Source organism: Toxotes jaculatrix, chromosome 5 (genome assembly GCF_017976425.1).
Source record: "Toxotes jaculatrix isolate fToxJac2 chromosome 5, fToxJac2.pri, whole genome shotgun sequence".
In the NCBI taxonomy this organism is placed as follows: Eukaryota; Metazoa; Chordata; class Actinopteri; family Toxotidae; genus Toxotes; species Toxotes jaculatrix.
The window spans coordinates 21,468,760-21,479,435 of NC_054398.1; the positions used below are offsets into that span (position 1 = coordinate 21,468,760).

At 40.4% G+C, this 10,676-nt stretch overlaps 1 long non-coding RNA gene across 1 annotated transcript; it reads left to right on the plus strand.

The window, feature by feature from the left end:
* The first annotated feature begins 1,246 nt into the window (after window positions 1-1,246).
* LOC121181500 lies at window positions 1,247-6,869 on the plus strand. The gene is made up of 2 exons (XR_005894038.1): window positions 1,247-1,582; window positions 5,975-6,869. It is a non-coding gene; the product is annotated as an uncharacterized LOC121181500 (long non-coding RNA).
* Window positions 6,870-10,676: the final 3,807 nt, after the last annotated feature.

Sequence of the window (10,676 nt, forward strand, 5' to 3'; positions counted from 1 at the left end):
GAGAGAGAGAGAGAGAGAGAGAGAGGAAGAGAGGAGGAGACAGCAAGCGCACAGTGAAGGGGAGAAAAGCTCCGCTGATGATGAAATAGGAGGTGCGGCGGAGCGCGCGAACCAGTCACTTTTTCATCACATGTCCAACACGGCAAGGAACTGTATTTGCACTGGAGACAAGGGAGAAGGAGGGAGGGAGCATAAGATGGGTGGGAGACGGAGACACAGAGGGAAAGAGAGAGAGAGGGAGAGTGGGAGGGTGGAAAGCACTAAATGTGGGAGGGGTGGAGGAGGAAGAATGACACAGAAATCCACTCCTCCAGCAGCGCGCAGTCGCAGTGCACACACTCACACGCCATACTGGGATATACTATACCGTACCTCAGCTACTATATTAACTAGTGAAAAGAAAAGCTAGGAAAAAGAGAGAATACACAGTCATTTAGAGTGGACTGCCCTGCTGAAGGATCCTTGAAATATGCAAGACTTCTGAGAGCTGGTTGAATTATTAACCTTATCTCTTACTGCAGTTGGGCTCTTGTCGCTGCAACAGTCTTGGGAGCACACTCTGAAAGAAGCACACACTCTCGGAGTGCATTAACTCTTTAGCATGCCACAGTGACTAGCGTGAATACACAGAATAGACCAGTCGCACACACAGACACACACACACACACACACACACAAGAAAAAGATAAGCTTGCAGAGTGTTTATTTCAGTAATATGTGGCAAAGAACGCACGGCCAGGACCCTCCTCCTTGCCCCGGCTCTGTCACAAAGCAAACTGAATGCTGAAGCTGAACCCTTGCAGCTATTTTGGCACAAAGTCAAAAGGCTGATAAGCATTTTTGGGTGAGACTTTGCTGCTTTTCCTCGAGGAAAAACAGCTGCCACTTGCCCTGTGAAGCACATTCAACAGTTCAGAGAAAAATTCGAGAACCCCCCCCCCCCCCCCCCCCCACCCTCCGCCCCCCCCAACCCTGCACCCCGAGATGCTGATTTGTCTTTTTTTAAATGGAGGAGGGATAAAAAAAAAAAAAAAAGAAAATATAATGGTCTAAACAATTTGTTATAACCGAATCCATGCAGAGATTTACACGAAGAGTAAGCAAGCCACAGAGGGAAACTCGAGGGGGAGACCTAAACAGCATGGCTGTTTCCACCATCTTAGATTGTATTGATTATTCTTTGCTGTAACGTCTGTCTCTCTCACACACGCTAGCTCTCTTTTAGTCCCTTCTGTCCCTCCCTCCCTCTTTCTGCCTCTGTTCTGCCACCTTCTCTGCTCGGCGATCAGCATTTGGCTTTTTCCATTTGTGGCAGATTACTGTAACGCTATTGTACAACAACTTCCTGCCTCTTTTGGCTCTGGTTCTAAAAACTGCAAAGGCAGAGCTCGTGGCTTTAACTTTTTCCCCTCGGCCTTGAACTACAGGAGCTCTATAAGGAAATAAAAGGAGGAAGGGGATATGTAAAGTGTATCTGTTACTGAGGAACTATTTTGATTGCATTTCTGCTTTATAAACTGCTGAGAATTAAAGAGGGCAAGAGGGGACTACATGCCTAGCAGACACAATGAGAGAAAAAAAGGTGGGGGTTAAACTTTTTTTTTACTTTTACTCTGTGAAAACTTTTTGTTGGCTTTGGAGGGCACTGCATTATTAGTGGGGCTCAAGCTCACGCAGATTTGTCTAACATGGCTGCTACTGCTTCAGGCTGCACGGTTTGTGAGGGCTGCTTTCATAGCACGGCCACCACCCCGTTCCTCTCCGGCTGTCTTCCTCACTTCAGCAGCACAGAAACTGGACTCTCCACAAAAACTATTCTCCCTTCTGTACCTTCCTCTTTGCTCGACAGGTTTCAATAAAAACACAGGTGGCTAAAAGCAGACAGTGTGCAGATAGTCAGAGGAAAATGCTAGCATTATTTACACCAACTTTGTGCAGAGAAGGCTGGATTGCAGTTTATTTGTTCTCTGTTCTCTTTCCCTAAATGAGATACGAGCTTGGTTCAGGTGTCTGCATTGGCATGAGCTATAGAATCCTATTAGAAGGAGTGCAGCTGTACGTCACATCTCGCCATGCGTTTTAACCAATTGAGAAACCCATGACTTCATTATGGCTTAAATGTATAAAGCTGCCATGTGTATATTTTGGGAGACCTTATTTGGGAATAACTAGAATCATAAGACAGAATGTGTTCTCCAAGCATTAAATGTAGATGTTTTAGAGATGCACACTGTGTGTTTTTGTGCTTAGTGTGCATACTGCACTTTGCATGGCATAAAGTTCATTTGAGGATACAGTTTTGGTTTTGGGTTGCTTGCCAAGTCTTACCACTGTGCTCCTCTGCATTGTTCCTCTGTTGCGTTTCCCAATTATTTATCAAGCTTTAGTTTTAAGGTCATAATTTATCATATTTTGGCAACTGATAGAGAGTTTTTAACTGGACAAAATAAATCTGTTTCTGATGAAATGCACTGATTTTTTTTTTTTTTTTTTTGCACCTTTATAATCTTTACTTCTTTTTACAATGTCTGATATTTTTAATCCTTACTTATTTTCAGGCTAAATTATTAAATACAAATGTTTTTAGAATTAACAGTGGCATGAAAATATGACTGCTCTTTGATTTACATACTTAACGGAAATAAGCAGAGGAAAGCAACAGCTTTTCATCTGCCTGCTACCTCTGCGTGATGCAGAATCAGTCAATCAGACCTATTGATAATACGATGTGAAACAAAATGGCAGACAGCGCCATGTTATGGTCTCTGCCAGACATCATTTTACTATTCAAGGAACAGCAAAAACAGCAAAAACGATCCCTACTTGCTCTCGAAACTGCTAATCTTTTTTGTTGATTTTGTAAAAAGCATCAGATGACTACTGACGTTTGTGACATTAAAATTTCTAAGTTTTGTATCTTATTAAAAAGCACAAAATAAGCATATTTAAGAATATTAAACAGAGGAACAATTACACTGAAAGGTTAAAAGATATAAATTGAACAGCAATATAAATGTTGCACTTATTCATCCAAGAAGTATAAAATTATAACGGGATTTATTATCCAAAAATTATAACTGCATATCAGGGCCTTGAATAAACCTTCAGTCTCACACTGATTTAGCTCTTGGCCTCGTATAGCATATGTGCTGTGGTCAGCTGCAGACATGAGAACACACTAAGCACATATTTAAGTGTCTTAAAAGACAATTATCAGTCAAGGAAAGAACTCTCTATTACAGAAAGTTCAGATAAGGGGAGAGGACAAGGACACATTACTGCATAAAGATGCTGTTTTTCTATAGCTTTCTTTCCAGAGCTGCAGGAAACAGTGAGGAGAGCTGGAGGAATATGAAATTGCAGTGGGCAGGGGATCCGCAAAGACAAACAATATTTGCACTTAGTCATTTGCAAACATCAAGGACGCATTAGGAGGTTGGGAGGGTGAAAGGGGGGGTGGTTCTGTGCTTGGTCAGCAACCACTACTACATCAACATACTAGACATGATATGTGGCATATAAAAACACATAGATATTCTAATGGACTTATTCAAGGGGATAAAAGCTAACCACAAAAGTATCCCAGCACTACTTTATACTCTCCAGGAGCAGGAGCAGGGTCTATGAGGTGGTCTTGCTTAAGCCCCGCACGTGTCTAAACAACTTCTCTATTACACCCGAGACCTCTGAGGGCACTCCCCATCGAGCGGGGAACAAAGGCCATGACCCCTGGGTCAAAAGCGTTACACGGGAGGCCAAGCGGGCCCATTGAATTTTCCATTGCTGTTTGCTTTAAGAAGGTAAAGATTACTAACACATTAACTAATGCCGATTAGGGGGTTATCCCTCATGGGACTGAGGTCCCAGGGCAGCACATCATGTCTTATTAACACAACCTGACCTTTGACCTCAACAGTCACCTCAGGCAGCCGACTGTGACCACCACTTTCTGCTCTCTGACACGCACACACACATGCACACAGACGAGGAACGAAGAGTGTCAAGGCAAGGTGCAGCACAGCTTTGAAACAATAATTGTTGTCTGGACATGAATAAATGATACAATATTATCACTGCATGGTTTTTGCAGAGGTAATGCTCTCCTGCACCCTTGATTGAAAATTAAGGATGTTTGACTTGCATTAGAAAGCAGTGCATCCTCTGTGTATCTCAAAATAGTCAGAGTAATATTTCCAATAAGCATAACATCCTAATTAAACGTGACTGATTCGAATAAATAGTTTTCAAGGCCTCCAACTTTAAAGCACGTGTTCTAGCGAAGTTCATAAAATGGGGGCGTGTGCACTAAAGTTCTCATCACAAAATGGTGGACACAAGACATGCGCAGTGTTGATGCACCAGATATATCATATGATGAAAGGCAAGAAAGGGGCAATTTCTTCACAAACTCTTTCTGCCATGCTATTCAAACAGCTGGGAGGTAAAAGGAAAGTGTTGTGATGAGCTTAATCCTGTGTGTCCAAAAACAGCAAGCAAATAAAACCATACTAAAACATCACTCACACTGACCATCTCTGAAATCACTGTTTGTGATTAGACAATTTGCAGTTATCTCTCTTAAAATTAAATATCATATCAATATTAATTTACCTGAAACAGAAGAACTGGTGAATTTTCCCTGGAGTGCTTTCCCAGAGGTCAAGTTCATGTTTGTGCAAGGAATGCAAAAGTTGCAATAAGTTTTTCCACAGTTTGTCTTTACATGTAAAACCTGTAGATATTACAATTGAACACTTATTTGAAAATGCACAATTTAATAGCTGAATGCATTCTGAACATTTGATTACATAACATATTTATATTACAAAATTCATACATTTAGTTTATTTTATAAAATACATATAATGGTTTAAAAGTTGATGGCTGTTTGCTTTCTGAGTAAGTTCACGCCTCATGTAAAAAAGGATAAAAGCCAATAAAAAATAATAATCCATTAGGAGTGTATGATGCAAACTGGATGCAAAAATGTGTAATATTTGAGTTCAATTAACTTCTGTAAAATACATAGCTCATTTTTTTTCTTTAGGTTAGTAAGGTGTAAGAGGGAATTTATGGTAAAAAAAAAAAATAGAAACGTAAAGGATACTGATTTTGTTTTGGCAAAAACTTAATATTTATGAAATGTATGGGTTTAAAGCATGCATCTCCATCATCTATCAAGCTTATTATTTGTATTGTATTTAATTTTATTAGTGAAAAAAAAATCATAATTACACCATTGCACATATACAACTCTCCCAAAAACATTTCAGTTAGATAAAACTTCTTTTTTTATTTTGCGTTCCCTTGGTAGAAATAATTAATAATAATTGTGGAAAATTATGATTCATATGTGTGTTTCTATTTACTACATATGCAAATACTTTCCAAGTTTGCTGCTATATAAATACTAAAGAAAACAGATTTTAGTCAACTTTAGACACATTGTTTGGAATTAATACGGTTTGTTATGATGATTATAAATGCAATAATTGAAAGCAGTACTTTATTTCCTTAGGGAATATGTCTGATAATACTGGATATTTTTTGATGGCATATTTTAAAACATGGCATACTTCAAAATCACTTCATTGCTTGTAAATGCATGAATTATCATATTTGTTCAGTTTAATTTTATTGGAAGAGAGATCGACTGACTCCCTGAAACGTTTTACAGTGTGCCCTGCTGTAATCTTTTCTAATATTTAAGCGCGAAACAGAACATTGATTTTAACATGTGGTAAACGCCTATCAGTCAGCTTTTCATCTCTTCATATTTAACAAATCAAAAATGTAAAATCAGAAGAAATCTTAAGTCAAGCTTGGAGCTGTGTTTTATATCATTTTCAGTCACATTCTAAAGACATTAAATTTGAAGGAAGGTCATGTATACTGGATCAATTCATCTTAAAGAAAATAAGCATCAAGACTTTTTTTAATGGCAGAAATGAACTCACCTCTCTGTTTTTCACAGGATTCTGAAAGAAGAAGAACAAGAAGAAGAAGAAGAAGAAGAAGAAAAGAGACACAGAGAGAAAAAGAGCAAAGGAGAGCTTCTCCGGGGAACAGGCTGGAAATTATGGACCTATTCGATATCAGACCTCAGAGTGGACAACCTATCCAAAGAGGGACGCGCCCTAACTGTAACTAACAACTACTTCTGGCAGCCCCTCAACAGCCAAACATATTGTCCTGGATCAGGGCAGCTTTCATATGGCAGCACTGAACTAGGGCAGCTAAGGCAAGAAATCCACATCAAACTTTAGCATCAATAATGGAATTAAAATGTTGATAACGAAGCATTAAAAGTAAATGAATGTATTTTTTTACATATCTGAGATAGACTGAGCTCAATCATCCCTTCATTTTGCTCATCAAACTTTAAACATGTTAAGGTGATACAGAGTAAGAAAAAGATTAAATTAACATTTTTACACCTTGAGCCATTTTAGACAAAAAGGGGGACAATTTTTTTTAATTAAATATAATTATGTATTATGTAAATGTTCCCTCATACTTCTATCAGTCCTGTGCTATTACAGGACCAAAATCAAACACTGATACAACATGGTTTGAAGTCTAAAGATTAGAATTTTGGGTTTTTATATTCAGCATTATGGCAGAAGTAAGCACGTGTGTTTTTAATGTATGAAATTAGATGAATTATGATGCAGGATGTTAAAAATTATACATTTTTCCTGATAATAAATAAATAACTCTTTTTAATAGTGTTACTCTTTATTAATTGTAATACCCAAGTTATTATGGTAATTACAAGAGCTATTTCAGTGTAATAAAAAACCTTGTAGAGTGGATATTATGTGATGTTGACTAAACAGTTGTGTGAATAAACTTATCTAAGGCACTAAGTTAAATGAGGTACTGGAGCAAATTCTTAAAAGTCAATGATGTGTTATAATAAAAAAGAAAATTCTCCTTTTCTGTCCACTTGACCAGCCTGTGCCGGGCTTGTACATACCTGAACTCTCCCTTTGCAGTTTTCCCCTGAGGGCTGCTAATACCTACTTTAAACAGCCATGGCCATTTTGTTTTATTCTTCCTCAACATTAAGCCAGGAGTGCACCGGCCTGGCATTTTAGGGGCCACGGCAAAACGCCTGTGTCTGCGCCACAGGGCTGCATGGAGTCCAACAGTCGAGCCATACGCACTCAGCGGTTCACTGCCTCGACAAACACTTTATGCGTGCTGTTTTGTTATGTCTTACACACACACACTCTCTCTAGCTTCCTTGGTCTACTGAGAATGGCAAAATACGCACCTAATACGCTTTATCCATTTAATAAACTTGCTCTCCTTCTGGTGCCTTCTACAACGCAGAACGACTGAATCACTTCACAGCACTTTCTCTCTTCTGATTACCACAGAAAAGTTAGCTCAGTTACAAAACAGCTTTGATCAAAGACAACAAGTGAGGCGGGAAATATTGTAGATACTCATCCAATTCCCAATTCAGCAATGCCATTTAATGACTTTGATAACTGTTTCTAACTTGCTGCACAGTAAAAAATCTGTGGCATCCTTAAAAAGGGGAAACAGTACTGATATTGATTTGAAAGTGACAAGGATGAAAACACTGATTAGGTAAATTCCACTTGGCTGACAGACTGTAATTGATGTGCATAACGTTATTAGCTGAAGGATATTTATCTATGTGGGAGAAAAGCAGCGCTTCACAGGACAGCTGCATAAACAGAGGTTTTATTACTCCATGGGCTATTTTTGCACATTTAGTGGCTCTTTCAATTCCAGTAAAATATTATTTTTAAGAGGAGCAAAATAATGTGTTTAAGACATGTTTCAGATTTCAAAGAAAACAGATCTGGTGCCACCAGATTATTTTATTTTACTATATATATTAATATATATATTAATTCTACCCTGTATTTTACTTTGTGTCGTCCATATTTTAGAGTATGTAGGTATCAAAAATACTGGTCATCTAAGGGCATACTGTAAAGACGCATTGTCTTTAAATGAACAAATTAGTTCATTCAGACACAGAGCACATACTGTGCTTTATGTTTGTGCCCATTAGATGAGCAAATACAGACACTGAAGAGCTCAGTCCGAGGACATGCACATTCTACAAAGGGATTGTCTTTGTAAACCTGAACCTTTGGTGTACACAGGTGTTCTTCACTGTATTCCAGTGCGTTTACAACTGATTGGCTGGTGTGTTTGATACAGAGATTTTTCTCTACAGCACAGCTCCTTGCTCCCACAGGGAATACTAGATGTACTGGGCAACTGTATGTAGCAAATGAATATACAAGTTAAATTATTTAAATATTTTAAGTAATAACGTTTCGCCAGGAATTATTTTAAGTTATAATAATAAATAAATACATTTATTATTATTGTTATTATTACTATTATTAGCATTGTAATCGTTCCTTCTCATGTTATTACTTCTATTGGAACAAACTACCCTGTTCCTCGTGATTATGGCTACAAACACACAAACATTGCAGTTACATGGTGCCAAATTCTTTCAATAATTTCTGTATTACAGGGTCCAAACTGTGCTGACTATATGGTGTGTAATATTCTCTGGTCTGCCCATCATCATCATCATCATCGTCAGGCTTAAGATGTGGACAGCACACAGGAAACTGCGATATGACAGCCTCTGACCTCTCACACCAGCTTAGAGAGGCAGAGGGTCATGCAGAGGACATGACGGTGGAGGGAGAAGTCAATCTTATCCTTCCGTTCCGCCACAGGCCTGTGTGCAGCGACAGCAAGATGAGCTAGAGGGCTTTCCAAAATCCACACTTGTTTGGCTGGGAGCAAGGCATCAGGGCCGTGTGTGTTTCAAAGGAAACGCTGAGGAAAGCGTTTTTTGTGGCAGCACCCGTGCACTTGACAGTGTGTATTAGCCTGCCTCTGTGTCTTTGCTCTGTCCCCACCCTGACTCAATATCCCTCAACACCAATATCTGTCATCTTTAGTGGCCAAAGTGGCTTGCAGCCCATTTGTCTCACAACGGTGGAGAATTCTACTTCGTCTCATCTTGATATGATTCTTACATGTACGGACAATTTTTTGTCATTATCTCAGCACATTACAAATACCTCTGGCTCTGCTGAACAGCATAGGGCCGAGGGGTTAAAAGGCTGGAGGCTCTGAAATGAGAAGGAGAGAAAAGCATCAGCTCTCGGACTGCTGTCAACTGAGCCTGTGCCTCTGTAATGGGGGGGCGATAACCTGGCACAAAACCAACCACTAATGCCCCTTAAATGTCAGAGACTGCAGAAAGGAAGGGAGACAGCAAAAACGAGAGCACATTCATATTTCAGTATGGCAGATGCTATAATGCGTTGGTGCCTCACAGTGAGTGCACACAAGGACACCAGGAGAGAGAAAAAGAGAAGGCAGACATGAAAAAGGGGAAATGAAAAGAGAAAAAAAAAGGACTTTGCAGTAGTGATGGAAGCAGCCCCATCTGATGGTTGTCTCTATTCGACAAAGTTCAGAGTGGATCTGTCTCACTCCCTCTCTCTCTCTCCCTCTCTCTCCCTCTCTCTCCGCAGACGAAAATCTGGCGGGGTGGGGGTCGGGGGACGGGGTTGAGTCTGGTGTTGGGGGTGGGGTTGGATTGCTGGAGAGAGTGATCTTTTTTTCCAGTGGGGTGAAAGGCGGACGGTCATGTGTGCAGAGCTCATGACAAAAGGCCCTTTTATGTGCAGCGTATGCAGATAGAGGAGGCTCCTTTGTGCACAGATGGAGATCCCATGCCTGGGTCTGCCTGCGGCGGAGAGGGAAGGGAGGGAGGAGAGGAGAGAAGAGTGTTGGTGAAGGGAAGAGAGGGGAGGGAGGGGTGTCTCTGGCACTGAGTGCCATCACTGTGTCTGGTGGGGGGAGGGGGCACGGAAAAGGAGAACCAAGCCGTCCCGGTCCTGCCAGGTTCAAACATTAAGGAGAAGGGGCCACAAGGTTTTCTAAGAGGATATGAAGACTGGTGACCCCATAGTGGGATCACAAATAAAGCCCCATCTACTGTCTAGCAAGAGGACCAGGGTCAGATATTATTTGCAAATAATCTATGTTGATTTAACCAGCCTGGGAAAGCACAGAATGCCACAAATAGTGACAGAAAGTTAAAACAAGTACAGGAAAGTATGTAAAACTTACCTGATGTTAACTAAGGATTACTGGGTTAGAAAAGCTTAACCTACTTTTTTAATGCCAACTATCTCAAGCTCCTAAAACGTTAAACAGTCAAACATAAACATCATTTAATCTCAGTTTTACCGGATAAAAACTGGCCAGCTGATCATGTGAATGATCAAGGTGAAAAAATGATTTCTAATGTCAAGTTCATAGATGCCTCTGCCACTGTCTGCCTGTCTGCTACGCTATTATCTTGATGCTGTTGCCATGACCCTTGTACTGTCTCTGTTGTGCCTGTGTCAATCTCTGGATAAGAGTGTCAGCTAAAACGCCGAAAGTGTCCACTCTATCCCGGTGCCACCTCTCCCCTGAGAGATGAGGTGACTCCCACTGACATCCCGTCTGCTGAGAAGACGTCACATCCTTTAAGCGGCCTCCTCCCACTGACCAGGACATCTTGACTCTCAAGCCAGACAGATTCCTATCCTGCCAGAGCACCAAGTCATATGGCCATTTTCACCAGTGGACAGATGGACAACCCC